At 33.6% G+C, this 10,000-nt stretch overlaps 1 long non-coding RNA gene across 1 annotated transcript in view; it reads left to right on the top strand.

Moving 5' to 3' along the window:
• Window positions 1-10,000, top strand: part of LOC137641965 (uncharacterized) — a 55,318-nt gene that overhangs the window by 23,291 nt on the left and 22,027 nt on the right. The gene's annotated exons all lie outside the window — the stretch shown is intronic.

The following is a 10,000-nucleotide window of genomic DNA, read 5'->3' as shown; positions in this document are numbered from 1 at the left end:
TGAATCACGCCACACACTTAGTAATGACTGATTCAACGAGTGACGTCACTGTTTAGATTAGTGCTTCATTTTTTTTTTTCGTTCGTCTACTTCGAACTGAAAGGTTTCTGTTATATCAATGTTATGTGTACTGTATAAGGGAATCCCTACTTATAAGTAACATTGTTTTCATTATCAGTTAATGTTACTTTTGAATAGAATCTAGATTAGTCTATATCTATTGTTGTCCTTATCGATCAAAGGAAAACTAGTTCCATTGTTTCATTAAATCTGACGATTAGATTCTATTGAAATAATCCTTGGTAAACTTCACAATCTTGAAATCGGAATAACAATTTCAAGCCTCAAAAAATAAAATAAGATATTTTATTTTTCCTTGTTTCCTCTCCTCACTGGGCTATTTTTTTCTGTTGGAACCCCTGGGCGTAAAGCATCCTGCTTTTCCGACTAGGGTTGTAGCTTAGCAGGTAATAATAATAATAATAATAATAATAATAATATCCCAAGCGAATAAAATGCTTGTTGTCAACGGACTAGATGCTCTCTCGGATGCAGGTGGAAAGGTGATGCATTGTGATTAAATTCATTACTTCCATCAGTTAACTAAAATGGCCTTGTTGTGTTTTCCCTCCGGTGTCTGTTTGCTTTGTTGCTTCCTGTTTGACATCCTGCTGTGTTGCTTTTCCTTCAATCTGATTGTTTACACTATTTTTTCTAGATATTTTCGAAAATTTGCGGAGTTATTTTGGTCACCTGAAAGTTTTACAGTAATTTTGTCCATTTTTAGGATGTTTATAAAAAAATGAGTTTTCCTTTTTTTTTTTTTTTTTTTAGTAATTTTGTCCATTTTCAGGATGTTTATGTAAAGTGTTTTGAGTTTGCCTTTTTTTAGATTTTTTTTTAATTTGCGGACTTATTTTAGTCAAAAAGGTTTCCAGTCATTTTGTCCAATTTCAGGATGTTTATAAAAAATGTTTTGAGTTTTCCTTGTTTTGTTTTTTTTTGGTGGGGGATTAATTTGCGGTCTTATATAGTCAAAAAGATTTTCAGTAATTTTGTCCATTTTCTAGATGTTTATAGAAAAAATTTCAGTTTTCCTTTTTTTTTTCAGAATTTTTTTAAATTTGCCGACTTATTTTCGTCAAAAAAGATTTCCAGTAATTTTGTCCATTTTCAGAATGTTTATAGAAGTGTTTGGATTTTTCCTTTATTCTAAAAAAAAAAAAAAAATTGATGGCCTAGTTTTATATTTTCGGGACAAAAATAAGAGGGTAACTGTCCAATTACTCTTGAAATAATTGTTGATGCAACAATATTGCCAACCGGTTGATTAATGGTAATTATTTATCGTTACGGTGACACCGCCCATACAGGGGACATCCCGAGGATGAAATTATTAATGCGAGTATATTGCCATCATTTATATTAAGAAGCATTGGCTAACTGATTGGGATCCGGGAACAGAACCAGTCCATTCTGAATGGGAGTTTTTTTTTACGTAAAAAACGAGAAGTAAAAAAAAAGAAACTGCAATTAAAAGTCAAGAATATAAATAAAGATATTTATTAACTATCTATTCGTTATATTTTATACACTGTTGTAATCTTGGTGAACCCTTAAACAATCAAAGGCTAAGCAAAGTACTTCACTGAATTTTGAAAATCTGTTTTATATGAAATGTTATTATTGTATGAATGGAAGTACTTTCGATTCAAGTTTAGTATGATGCGAAGTAAGGTTTCAGTAGTGATATTTTTAGCTGCTTTCTTCAGTCCTTTTATCATTTTGGAAACTTAAAACCTTTGTAATCTCCGTTTAATTACTTGGTGAGTAAAAGTCTTCTAAACTAATATATATATATATATATATATATATATATATATATATATATATATATATATATATATATATATATATATATGTGTGTGTGTGTGTGTGTGTGTATGTATATATATACATATACATATGTATATATATATATATATATATATATATATATATATATATATATATATATATATATATATATATATATATATGTATATATACACTGTGTATATATATATAAATATATATATATATATATATATATATATATATATATATATATAAATATATATATATACATATATATATATATATATACTGTATATATATTAACTAATAATCCGTTTCTCCTAATAATAGGTGGCTCCAGATACGATATAGATAATATCTCATCCATCTTTTAACAACCAAATCATGTACGTATAAACGTTACCAATATAGGCCGTATCAGATACGGAAAGTTTATCAGCAGATGCCAACACCTAAACAAATACTACACTCCTTAAAAGTATCTTCCAATCGTGATCTCACTTTTAGGAGATACCAGGTCAGTCTTCACCTTATCTCATCCAAATTATCTACAGGTTTAAAGGTCACTTATGAATGGTTAAGGCCAAGGGACAGGACTGACCATATATACTGTGCCTATGATAAGTGCCCAAGCCCCTTTTCCCCTCTCCGTTAAGCTGGGAACAGGCAGTGGCTGCTGATGGCTCAGCAGGTAGACTTAAAGGCTCCTGCAAATGCTGCTGATGACTCAGCGGGTAGACCTATAGGCTTCCCCAAACTCTCCATCCCTAGTTTACAAGGATGGTGAAATTGCAGACACTACTAGAAACTATCGAGCTTGACTGGGTCTAGAAGTCCCGTCCCAACCATCCTTCAGCTATCCTTATTCCATGTAGTACACAGATAATTTATCCAAGCTTCTGTTCGCAGTCATATATTCCTACCCTCACTTTCATTAACAGATCTTTTACACTCCATTAATTGCTTCTAAAGGTGTTCTTTTTCTCACTCTCAAAACATCTGTTACCTGTTACCTCTCTACCTTCACATATTCTGTGAATCATCTGTTTTCTTATCATATCACCATTTCTTACATTTACTTACAAATACATAAACACTCACCGGCTACTATCCTTTCATCATCTATACTAACATTCGTTGTTCATTGGTCCTGGATTCCATATACCTTCGTGAACTTACCCTTGCAAACGTTTGTTTTCAGTTTTCTCATCGTGTAAACATTTCTAAACTCTTTCACCACGTACTCCATGGAGCCTCTCTTCACTATCATCACTTGGTATCAGCTATTGCAAACTCAGTTTTTCTGTCAATTCCAAAACTTTCCTTTCTATTCTATCCCCGGAACTATTAATTAGCCATAAGAAGAATGCACCATTGTCTTAGATCCATCTCTAAGCCTAACTAATCTTCACAGTCTAAATATTAACAAGGAAAATTTCACATTCTTAAAAAGACTATAATCCCTAAAACCTTCCAAATTGCATTTGTATCTAAAATGATCATGAGCTTTTCCCCGGTTTCTGTATGTCCCATGGACCTTTATTGTTTTTCCTCTATGACTTCTTAAATAAGTTTTTTCATAGCAAACAAAATTCGCGGCCTTTTTTCTTCCTCCAAAAACAACCTTTGTCTTCCACTATCAATCATTTTTTATCTGTCTTACAGACGGAAGATGTACAAATTAAGTGAGCAGTGAATACAGGGGAAGAAGAGCAGATGATGTAACATGTTATAGGAGCATTATTGTTCAAAAGAAAAATCAAAAGATTTTGTGACTTACAACATTTACGTAAAGTTTTGCTAGGTTGGTGGAATGTCCGTGTAGTGAATTTTAAACAAGGGAATTTGATTAGCACAATACATGTCAGTTTGACAAACGTTCTGCTGAAAGGGTGCCTATAAGTATATGAAGAGACTATGATAGTTTTTCTATTTGGAGTTCATCTTTGATACAGCAGTTATAGGATGAAGTGGTTAGTAACAGTTTTCGTTTTGTTTGAACTAAATAATGAATTAATCCATATATATAGTAATCAGTGCATCAAGAGTGACAGTATTCAAGTCAAAGTTTAATAAGAAACCTTTAATTTTGTGATGTAGACAAACAGTCTTTGACAAGATTATCTCTTCTGTTAATAATTCATCAAGGCCATGAGAGGAGAGGATCTCTATAGAGGTATTAATAAAATGCTTTTTTAGGTGAAATAAAAGATGAATCGATTATTCAAGTTGGAAACCTTCTTAACCTCAAGTATACTCGAGCACGGGTAGCTGAATGCATGTGTTTGAATAAGTGTTTATAAAAACATATTCGAGCACGGGTAGCTGAATGCATGTGTTTGAATAAGTGTTTATATAAACAAGTATTATTATTATTATTATTATTATTATTAATACTTGCTAAGCTACAACCCTAGTTGGAAAAGCAGGATGCTCTAAGCCCAAGGGCTCCAACAAAGAAAATAGCCCAGTGAGGAAAGGAAATAAGGAAAAACTACGAGAGAAGTTTAAAAACAATAATAAAATTATAATAGATCTTTCCTATATAAACTATAAAAACTTCAAAATAACAAGAGGAAGAGAATAGTGTACCCTCATTATAAATGCATCCTAACACATCATGTATAATTAAGTATCAATTCATGAATATGAAAAGCTTGGAATTGATAGTCCCTAAAAAAAACAAAAAAGGGAAAACAATGTTTACGCCCATAAGTTCCTTTGGATATTCATGTTGTAATCCGACCTTCATTTCCTTCCTGCAAGTTGTGTCTATTTACCTTGATAAGACGAAATAATCAACGTAAACAAAAAATCCAATTCTAAGTTATCGCTTCCTGGCACACTTTCTTAAGCGGTTTAGTAAAAGAATAAAAATTGACCCAGGGTCAAAGACTAAGAGTTAATGACTTCCTTAGGAAGCAGCTGGTTTTCCCAAGATCTACATATATATAGACTGGTTTTTCCAGAGCATGAATTCGCTCGAGGGCGGCTTACTCACACAAAGCAAATGAGTAAGATTTATTAACTTTTGTATTTACAGATTTAATGACTTCTTTTTACCTGGAAAGAACGAATAGTTAGTCAGTTACTCTCCTGTCTTATGATCAGTCTCAAATCTAGCGAACCAGATGAGGTTCCGTAGAGACTCATTAGCAAATTTTTAATCCATATTTGGCACCACCCAAAAGGAGACTTTTCCTGGAAACTTACTAAATAGCGGGGGTGGGGGAGGGACTTATTAAAGTGCATAGACCCACGAACGTAGAATATTCCCTTCCTATTAAAGCTACACCATTAGACCGTGGGCCTAGAGACTGTTCAGTAGAGAAAACCCATGCTGACACAAGACTAGCTTCGGGTTATGATAAATACAACAGAAAGATAATTTTTGATTTAAAATAAAACTCGACATTTCCTATCTTTTATAAGACATTTGAATGCTGTTGTTTTATTGATGAGAGTCTGACTGGAAATTATAAAAATATGAACAAATCGTTCATATCTTGCTAAATATTACATATATATATATATATATATATATATATATATATATATATATATATATATATATATATATATTATATATATATATATATATATATATATATATATATATATATATATATATATATATGTGTGTGTGTGTGTGTGTGTGTGTGTGTGTGTGTGTGAGAGAGAGAGAGAGAGAGAGAGAGAGAGAGAGAGAGAGAGAGAGAGAGAGAGAGAGAGAGAGAGAGAGAGTGAAATTGCAAAAGAAGTAGGGGAGGGAGTGAACTAGTTACGGCTGATGAAGGTATGAAATTCCTCTCACAAAAACCTGTCGTTACGGTATAGAGAGTGTATGATTTATAGATAATTATGAACTGTATAAACGTTGCTGATTTAGGAAAGCATTTAACTCTATATTTTTTTTTTTTTGGTACAATTTATTACTATTCTTATCAAAGTTTTCCCACCCCACTTTCGGTATCGATGACCATCGGCGCTGTGACGCAAATTAAGTGATCATTTTGAAGCTATCAAGGCTAAACTTATAGTAAAGTGATTGATCACGCTATCACTATTTTAATTTTTGCTTAATCCGATTACTTTTCCGTCGCTAGTTTAATGCCACTGAACGTAGCCCATGTAAAATTACCTTGTAAATAATTTCTCAACTGAACGTAGCCCATGACATCGAACATTTTCAAGTGATCAATGTTGCTTATCCCTTATGACTTTTAGAATCTATCATAAACTTTGAGATCTTACGTTTGAAGTCTTGCGAGGTAGAAGAAGAATCGCCCGTAATTCTGTATATTCGTTACGAGTTTCAAAACAATTGACAGCTATTATCGCCTGACGATTTCCGTTATCGTTTTATCACTTCGGAATACGATCGGAGATGGCAGATATTTCCAGCTTAAAATCTATCGAATTCTAATATTTCCACGATATCAAACCTCTCAGTTACTCGTTTAAAGGTTTAAAGCCCACTCGTGAATGGCACAGGGAAGGGACAGTGACATTGCCCTGGTTAGCAGGACAATGCCAAAGAGACTGACCATATATACATATGATCAGTGCCTAAGACCCCTCTCCATCCAAACTAGGACCAGGGAGGACCAAGCAATAGCTGCTGATGACTCAGCAGGTAGACATATAAGCTCCCTCAAAGTCCCTATCCTTAGCCCACAAGAATGGCAAGGTTGTAGACACTACAAGAAACTCTCGAGCTGGAGCAGGACTCGAACCCCAATCCAGCAAATCACCAGGCAGGAACGTCGAATTTATTAATTTTTATATTAAACGCAGCTTAACATTCTACCCTTTTGCGTTTCTATTATTATCATTAATACTTGCTAAGCGACAGCCCTAGTTGAAAAAGCAGGAGGCTATAAGCCCAGGGGCCCCAAAAGGGAAAATACCCCAATGAGGAAAGGAAACAAGGAAAAATAAAATATTTTAAGAACAGTGACAACATTAAAATGAATATTTTCTATATAAACTATAGAAACTTAACAAAACAAGAGGAAGAGAAATAAGATAGAATAGTGTGCCCGAGTGTACCCTCAAGCAAGAGAACTCTACCCCAAGACAGTGGAAGACCATGGTACAGAGGCTATGGCACTACCGTAAGACTAGAGAACAACGGTTTGATTTTGGAGTGTCCTTCTGCTAGAACAGCTGCTTACCAAAGCCAAAGTCTCTTCTACCTTTGCCAAGAGGAAAGTAGCCACTGACAATTACAGCCCAGTAGTTAACCCCTTGGGTGAAGAAGAATTGTTTAGTAATCTCAGTGTTGTCAGGTGTATGAGGACAGGAGAATCTGTAAAGAATGGGCCAGGCTATTTAATGTATGTGTAGGTAAAGGGAAAGTGAACCGTAATCAGAGAAAAGGATCCAATGTAGTACTGTCTGGCCAGTCAAAGGACCCCATAACTCTATAGCGGTAGTATTTCAACGGATGGGTGGTGCCCTGGCCAACCTACTACCTAGTTAAGGGGATTGAACAATAACGTCAAATTTTGCCAAGGTTTGAATGCCGTTTGTAACTCTGAACAATTTCGGTTGCCAAGACATCAGCTGAACAAAACTCCATCCCATCACATTGAACACGTGCTGTGCATCAACAGAGTGAAGAGGTGGGTGTGGCAGCAGTTACCAATTAAGTGTCATTAAGACTAGTTACGCCGATGCTGAAGGTTGTCAGTTGTCAATATTGGTCGATGACTATTTTTTTTTTTTTTTTTTTTGTGCTAAATTCAAAGATGAGAACTTAAAGTGAACACTAGGAGTAATAATAATAATAATAATAATAATAATAATAATAATAATAATAATAATAATAATAATAATAATAATAGAATTAGTAGTATTAATGGCATTATTATTATTATTATTATTATTATTATTATTATTATTATTAGTAAATAGTTATTACTATTTTTGTGATTTTTGTTGTGATGACCCAAGAAAGGTAACATAAAAAATTGTTCCGCAAACCTTTAAATGCCAGAGATTGGGTATTTTAGCCTACCATCTACCCCAACTGACAATGAAATCAAATAAATAAACAACCTATTTTTCCTAAAGTAAACACCAACGCTCGCATACGAACTGATTAGCTAATAATAATGATAATAATAATAATAATAATAATAATAATAATAATAATAATAATAATAATAATAATAATAATAATAATAATAATAATAATAAACCCTTCCCCTCTCGTTCATAGCTAAGGAACAGACGAAGACATTGTAATATCCCTCCTGTATCTGAAATAATTCACTGTATCTTTCTTTGATTTTGGCTTTATTTGGATGGACTTTACGTCGTGTTGCTTAAAACATTCTAGAGATGTTGTTCTTATGATAGTCGTCATTATTCTTATAGTTATTGACACAATTTGTACCATTGCTCATGTTAGATTTTCTGTCTGGCTGACTTTCTGCTTACCAAAAAATAAATAATCTTGTGGATGTTTGTTTCGAAAAGTTATCGTCTTTATACCTAGGGGGATATTATTATTATTATTATTATTAGTAGTAGTAGTAGTAGTAGTAGTAGTAGTAGTAGTAGTAAAACCAACCATGATGTTTATGTTTCGAAAAGTTATCGTCTATGTGCCCTAGGCTTGGATATTATTATTATTATTATTATTATTATTATTATTATTATTGTCAGTAGTTGTAGTAGTAGTAGTAGTAGTAGAACCATCTATGATAAAAAATACCTAAAAGAGAGACTTAACACAGTATTGGTTCATGTTGCCTTAACTCCCCGGAAATTTCGACTGTGGAGCAAAAACATATTAAATTTTGGATTTTGTTCCGGCTTTGGTCTAAACCAAGAACGGACTTAGATAAAGCTCTGACAATGGACATTGTCAAATAATTTCTGTGGTTATAAGGTAAAGAAAATACTAATCATTTAGAACTTAGCTATGACGCATGGCATGAAGGAACTCTTGGTATCCTGAAGATTAAGCTTTAAGTGATTGATTCTAACCAAGTAATAACTCAGGATCGAGGTCTTTAGTATAAAAGTCACAAGGAAATCTTAGTTAAATTTGGCATAATTTCGTAGTATTTTTTTTTTTCTGAAGTCGAGAAAATATCTTTTCTCTGGTGGCCTACGTGGTAATGTTTCTGAGTGGTGATCGCCAGACAGGGGTTCGAGTCCCGCTCAAATTCAATTATTCCTTTGGTCGCTGCAACTTCACCATCCTTGTGAGCTAAGGATGGGGGATTTGGGGGAGCCTATAGGTCTATCTGCTGAGTCATCAACAGCCATTGCCTGGCCTTCCTTGTTCCTAGATTGGGTGGAGAGGGGCTTGGGCGCTGATCATAAACACACACACACCCACACACACACACACACACACACACATATATATATACACACACATATATATATATATATATATATATATATACACACACACACACATATATATATATATATATATATATATATATATATATATATATATATATATATATATATATATATATTGTCAGTCTCTAGAGCATTGTCCTGCTTGATTGGGCAATGTCACTGCCCATTGCCTCTGCCATTTATGGGCGGCCTTTAAACCTTTAAACAAGAGTAAATCCAGAAAAAGATTTCCTCTTCATCTCCTTCGGATAGATTGATAGATGGACGAATGGTATTTACAGCAATAGTCCAGGCATTGGGATCAATGTCACTCAATGCCACGAGGAAAAAGCAAAAAGAAATGAGAGGCTTGAACTGTGACACCTCACACGATAGGAATAAAAGTTAAAAACAAATTATATAATAGCTTTCTCGGCGTTAAATTCTTCAGTAGTTAAGCAACATCGCCTCAGGTTAAGTGGTGAGTGAAAATTATCTTGAAAGAGATAAAAAATTATAATGAGGTTCAAGGATATTTGACTTTTGTTTCAATACTAGGGACGTTATTTAAGTATTAGAAATTAATCCTTCTGCTTGGTTGGTCCAAACATAAATTGATACAACAGGCTGTTATATCCTTTAACCCTTCATCTCATTGGGCAAGAATCAGCGTTGACATAGAGCCTTCTGTACCTGCAATCAAGCAATAAAGGTTAATTGATGGAACGTGCAGTTTAAAGTACTTTTCAATCCCTGGCCCAAAATAGATATGAAA

This window comes from Palaemon carinicauda, chromosome 6 (genome assembly GCF_036898095.1).
Source record: "Palaemon carinicauda isolate YSFRI2023 chromosome 6, ASM3689809v2, whole genome shotgun sequence".
NCBI classification, from domain to species: domain Eukaryota; kingdom Metazoa; phylum Arthropoda; class Malacostraca; order Decapoda; family Palaemonidae; genus Palaemon; species Palaemon carinicauda.
The sequence above is the reverse complement of the archived record's forward strand: the minus strand, read 5'-3'. Positions and strand labels throughout refer to the sequence as shown.